The sequence below is a fragment of the Myiozetetes cayanensis genome, unplaced genomic scaffold (genome assembly GCF_022539395.1).
Source record: "Myiozetetes cayanensis isolate MyiCay16 unplaced genomic scaffold, myiCay2020 scf13, whole genome shotgun sequence".
Taxonomy (NCBI): domain Eukaryota; kingdom Metazoa; phylum Chordata; class Aves; order Passeriformes; family Tyrannidae; genus Myiozetetes; species Myiozetetes cayanensis.
Window position 1 is genome coordinate 21,715,776 of NW_026086937.1, and position 6,408 is coordinate 21,722,183.

Consider the following 6,408-nt stretch of genomic DNA (forward strand, 5'->3'; position numbering starts at 1 on the left):
TAAATCTCAGGAAACTGAAAATGCAGGGTGCTGTCAGTGTTTGTCAGCTGGCACAGGAGGTCTGATGCCTGTAATGTTCCTGAGATCCTCCAAAGGCTGGATCTAAGTTTGTCCCACGAATTCATCAGCAAGAGCCAAAATTGGCTCCTCTTCACTCTGTCCTTACACACAGGAGGGAAAACTCAGCCTGAACTACACAAAGTGCTTCAAATCAGGATCAACTTTCATATCTTTATTCCTCAGAGTAAGCAATCTTTTGCCTGAATTTGAGGAGCCCAAATTATGAAAATGTCTCCAGGCAACTTCCATGGAAACTCCCTGGCTGCGAGGCTCTGATTCACAGGTGGAGGTAAGAATTAACTCCGAGAATTCCCACTTGTCATCATCCCTGCCTGCTCCACCCTTATTTCACCAGTTGCTCCATCAGGCCAGGTAAGAGCTGATAAACTCTGCTGATTCTGGTGTTTCACCACAGTCAGTTTTTACCTGGATAACCAAGGCTTTCCTTATATTACAATAAGCTCCGAGCTGGAAATAGGCTGTAGAAAGCACTTCATGTGGCCTCATGTAAGTTGTAGCCACCCCTAAATTACCAACACACTTTAGTCTGGGCTTAAAAGTGAAATTAAGAAGATGTCCACGTACCTTTTGCATCAAAATATGGATCTTACTGCTGAGAAGTGCTCAATCAAGAGGAAAAAAATAATGCAGAGAACAGGAAAAATCTACATGAAAAAAGTCAGATTCTGCTTTTCTTACAACGACTGAGCCAAGAGGGACGAAAAGGAGGTAAATTGTGACAGTGCCAGGGATAGATTTTTGTCAGCCAAGGTGCTGCTTCCATTATTTTGTTCTGGCAGCTCCTATTTTGCTCCATAATCATGAGATCAGAAACATCTCATTATCTCAAGGTCATCCTCAAGGGTGATTTACACACTGTGAATCTTGACGAGCTTTTGGTATTTAAAAAAAAAATATGAACAGGAGGAGAAAATGAAGGTAAAGAGCACATCATGGAGATTTTGACACAAAACAAGGGAGGCCATGGAAAGGGCTGGAATGGGATTGCAGCAATGTAATTAAAAGATGGGGAGCAAGGCCTCACCCATCAGGCTGGCAGAGGAAAGAGCTTCTATCAGTTCCTTGTGTTCTCCACAGCCATAAATTGCACAAGAGAGAAGCCTGGTAGCTCTCACACACTTAATTATCTGCCAAATGCACAGAGATTGAGTGATTTATGAGGTAACAACTGGAAAAAAAAGGTGGTGCAAACCGAGGCGACACATCCAGCTCAGGACACTCCAGTGCCTTGCTCAGGGAGTCTGGGATGCCCCAGATATTTCCCTCCAGGGAAATAACACATCTCAAGGAGCTTTCTCCACATCACAGATGAACACTTTGGACTTCTCTTTCCAATATTTCTCCTCACAGCTCGATGGAATCAAGTGGAATCAGGCAACCATTGAGGTGAGTGCACCTACAGCCATCAGTGCTGCCTCGTGGGTGGCCTGGAGGCACACCAAAAAATGCCAAGTGCTTCCTGTGCTCCAGAATTTCCCATTTTGTAAGAGGTGACTCACGTGTTATCAAAAAAATCTGAGTATTTTGCTATCCAAAAGCTCCTCCTTATCACAGAGATGTTTTCGTGGCACCAGAATGCCTCAGAGCCCCACCCCCATTCAGTATCAGCTTTTTATTCAGAAATGGGTATTAGGAGAAATTCTTCGCTGTGAGGGTGGTGAGACCTGGCACAGGTTGCCCAGAAAAGCTGTGGCTGCCCCAGCCCTGGAAGTGTCCAAGGCCAGGTTGGATGGGGCTTGGAGAAACCTGGGATAGTGGAAGGAAGGTGTCCCTGCCCATCTCAGTGGAGTTGGAATCTTTAAGGTCCCTTCCAACCCAAATCATTCCATGATTCTATGAATTTCTGTGCCCTCTAAAACCCACTCCATCCATCACAGGACTTGGGCACTGAAATGAGCACTTTGCAGCAGCCCTGGGACCGTGGCTTCTTTTCCCCAAGAAATCTTCAACAGCAAAAAACGAGCCTCGCTGGGATCGTCTTTCATACGAGTGCAGATCCTCCTAAATAAATAATGAGCTGCAGCATCTGGGAACAGCTTGGGAAGTTTCCACTCCCTCGTACAACGCAGTGAGCTCTGGTTTTGCAATTTTCTGGCTGAGCAATACCCGCACAGACACCTTTTAATAGCCCTGTGTCAGCTCTCCGTGTGGTGCGTGTGCCAACAGGATGGGAGAGGTGGGAAGGAAAATCCAGCCCACCGTGATTGCACCATCCTCTTCCTGAGGATTTCTCTCCAGGCATAATTATAAAGTGCAAATGCCATCAGAGAGGACTGTTGCATGCAAAAGACAATAATAAATATATAAGAAGAAAGAGCTAATTGCTACTACATTTATCAAACCTGGCACCTCAGCATGTCTTAGGTTGCCACTGGTAGGATGATTCGATGCTCAAGTGGTCTGGTGAAGCTCTGGATTGGCACAGTGTCCCTGTCCTCCTCCTCCTCCTCCTTCCATGTTTTCCTTCCCTGGCTGTTTAAGCAATCCTCATTTATCAGTCCACGCTCTCTGGCACAAATCCCCTACAATCACACAGTTCAGCTCTCAGGTTCTTTCTGCCCCAGGTCCCTTCGAGTTGGACTCTTTTGCAGTCCTGCCCTGCCTCAGAGGATCATCCCAGAGATACAGGGCTGCTGGAACATTCCCATGGCTTACTGAAGGAGGCACCGAGTCTGGACAGCACAAAGCACTCAAATCTCCCCTGGATGCACTCTGGAGAGGCATGGATTGAGCACACCCCATGGACTGAGCACACCCCATGGACTGAGCACACCCCATGGACTGAGCAGACCAGGGTGGTTCAGCCCTGTGCAAGAAAATTCATCTAGTTGTTTAGTTTTCCATCACCTTCCTGTCCTACCCTCTCCAGTTGGCTCCACATGGTCCTTTTGCAAAGCTGGATCACAGTTTCCATGTAATTTAGCTCCCATTTCCACCACCAAATTCTCCTTTCCTTACTCCTCTTTCTCCTCCATAAACCATCAATCTCTGGCTCTTCCATCCACATCAAAACACACAATTCCTGCCTTCCCATCCTCCTGTCCTCTTCTTTTACCCCCAAAGGCACAGATGGAGGGAGAAGGAGTAGAGCACATCCCAAAGGACAAGGAATACCAGCTGGATTCTAGAGGAAGTTCACTGAACTGTTTTTTGGCATTTTCTCTGGTTTGGTTTCCAGCCAGACTGAAGCAAGTCTGGGAAATCTCAACAGTATCCATAATTTTTATGTTCAGGTTTTTAACAGACAAAATGTGCAAAATATTTTCACCTGTAAAATGCAACTCCAATAGAATCCCAGAATAGCTTGGGCTGGAAGGGACCTTAAGGATCATCTCATTCCAACCCCCTGCCATGGGCAGGTGTGGAGCTCATATGGAGTCTCATATTCTCTCGTAAGAGAACTCAAAGTACCAACAGCTGAAAAATATAAATTCTTTAAAAATCCATTCATTTTACTGATACCAATGTCCAAAATTGACACTGGTGTGGACCCCTCTCCTGGCAGCTCCACAGCTCAGCACAACCCACCCTCTCACCAGGTTTCCTTCAGCCAGTTAATGGGATGAGATGGTTTTTTAATGGGGTGAGGTGTTTTCAGCTGGCACGGAAGATGACACAAGGCAAGCACAAAGCAAACAGCTACTGTACAATAGTCTCTGAGATTCCTGTCGTGCTCTGATGAGCAAATATTTACCCTTTTAAAACAATTCTTTCTCAGTCTGAGGTTTAGGTCCAGTGCATCCTGGTACAGGAAATAAACACACCAGGACCAAAGCAACACCTGCTGGCTGCTGTCCACGCTTTTCCTTAAAATGAAATCTTTGCACGGCTGTTCGTGGTTATCAACAATAAGCTGGGATGTTTGACCAACACAAATTGGGAGCTGCTGAAGAACAGAAGTTATCAGAGGAGGATTTTCCCTTGCAACACCCAGATGATCCAATTTCACAGAATCCCAGAATCCCAGAATGGTTTGGGTTGGAAAGGACCTTAAAGCCTGTGCAGTGCCACTCCCTGCCATGGGCAGGGACACCTTCCACCAGCCCAGGCTGCTCCAACCTGGCTTTGGACACTTCTAGGGATGGGCAGCCACAGCTTTTCTGGGCAACCTGTGCCAGGGCCTCCCCACCCTCACAGGGAAGAATTTATAATAATATCCAATATAGATCTAATTTCACCAGTTTAGGATATCTCCGTGTTCGAGCAGCTCAATTCAGGCAACTTTATGGTTTGGGTTGTTTTGTTTTATCAAGGCAACTAGGAAAAAATTCCCATTTCTAACACTGTGACAAGCATAACAGTGGCTTTTAAAAAGTTCCAGGAATTTAGGAATGCCCTTCAGTGCAAAACTGCCCCTGTGCCCCTGACTGCCCAAACCCAGCAGCTCTGCCTGTGGCACTCTGAGCATCCAGCTGCTTCAGCAAGACCAGGAATTATCCCCCTCTGCTGACACAGGGCAGCATTTCCCAGCTCTGCACCCTCAGATATTCCAGAGGTATCCCTGCAAACCCGTCCCACGGGCAAATTTCACACAGCACATTAAAAGGAAAGCAAAGCACAGGTGTTTGTGCAGTGACGAAGCTCATTAAAGCCGATGATGCAACGTTTCATCTCTTCATCAGCTGAAAGTGGAATGTCACAACATCCTGAGCCCTGTCCCAAAGCCACTTTAAAGGAGTTTCTTCTCGGCTCTCTTTGTTCCTGCCTCTGCAGCTCAGCAGGGATCGTGTCTGTGGCTCACACTACAGATTGGGGTTGCTAATTGGATTCCTCACAACGAACTGGAGAAATTGCAAGGACTGGAAAATAACTGGAGCATTATCCCAGTAAATTTAGTGCAGATGAACTCACAGAGAGCAGCCCCTGGAAGAGGAGTGTCCCAGTGGGATCAGCTGATGTTATTCCTCCCATTCACATCACTCCTTGAGACCACAGAGGACAAGCTGAACCGGCAGCCGAGGGACAGCTCTGCCTTGTGGAATTCTTAGTTTGCAAATTCCTGGCTGCTAATCCATGGAAAGCAAGGAAAGCCTGGCTTTCCCAAAGGGATTACAACCTGATTACAACCTGAACTGGGAGCTAGATCCTGCTTGGCATACAGCTGGAAGCTGGGAGTTGCCACCTCACGCACAGGCCAGGCACGATCTGTTCCTGCCCAAGAATGTCTCCCATGGCTTCTAAAACCACCAGCACAGGGAGCTCCACCTTGGATCCTTAAACATCCCCCTTGGCCACAGCCCTGCCTTGAATTCCCCTCTCCCAGTCCTGGTTATAATCCTGTTGTCTGCTCTCTGAATAGAAACTGCTCCATTCCTCCAAATTATCACTTGGTGTTAACAGGAAAAGAGCAAAATTATCAGGAGTGTGGGAATGCTCAGGACCTCAACAACTGAAACTACAGATGAGGTGTCACCACAATCCTCTTAAAAACTAAACTGGGCATCAGCAAAGATCATAAAGGTCATTCATTGTTATTGCTGTTACCAAAATCCTACAGTTAAATGAGGGTATTTTTATTAATTTGTGACTTGCAGGTGCTGAACGTCCTGGGAGCTGTACACACTGCTCTGAATCCAGAATTTTTTAAAAAAAAAAAAAATGTGTAAAACAATGTCCTTGCTTTTGTTCTTAAATTTTTTTTTAATTTTACATCTAAATTTCCACAGCTAATGAAAAGAGCAGCTCAGAGCAGGGCAAAACCTCTTTTGGAAGGTCAGAGCAGCTCCAGCTGGACACGAGGAGCTCCTCAGGTAGCTTTGGCACCTCCTTTCCTGGATCCACTTTCTGTGAGGGAATAGTGACCTCAGGTGTCTGGTAAATTAATCACAGGAATATCTTTCCCATGAATTTATCATGGTCAAAACCCACACGGTAAGTTCTGGAATCCAGACTCGCCATTGCTGAAGTTCTCAGGGAATTCTGTGCTTTGCTTTTTATCTCGTTTATTGTGTACAAATACGTTTATTGTGTAAAATTTTCCTCAAGTGGTGCTGAGACAGTTTAAAACATACAAATTTTCCTTGGATGGGTGGCAGCCAGAGGACAACAGAGGCAATACAAAGTACCTTGGTGACAACAAAGAACCCAGGTCTGATACAAACTGAGGCTGAGCCTTGTGCTGATATATTAGCACCAAAATTAGGTGGCAAAAACAGCAGTTGAAAATAAATCTGAAGTGGAAACTTTTACAGCACTTTCACAGGATCAAAATCTCCCCCCAGTGACTTCACAGAAGATCTGGCTCCCAGAAATGACAGGCTTTGTCCTACCCCTCTCAAGACTCTCCAGGTGACAGCCTGGAATTCACAGCAAGTGTATTATTTCAGA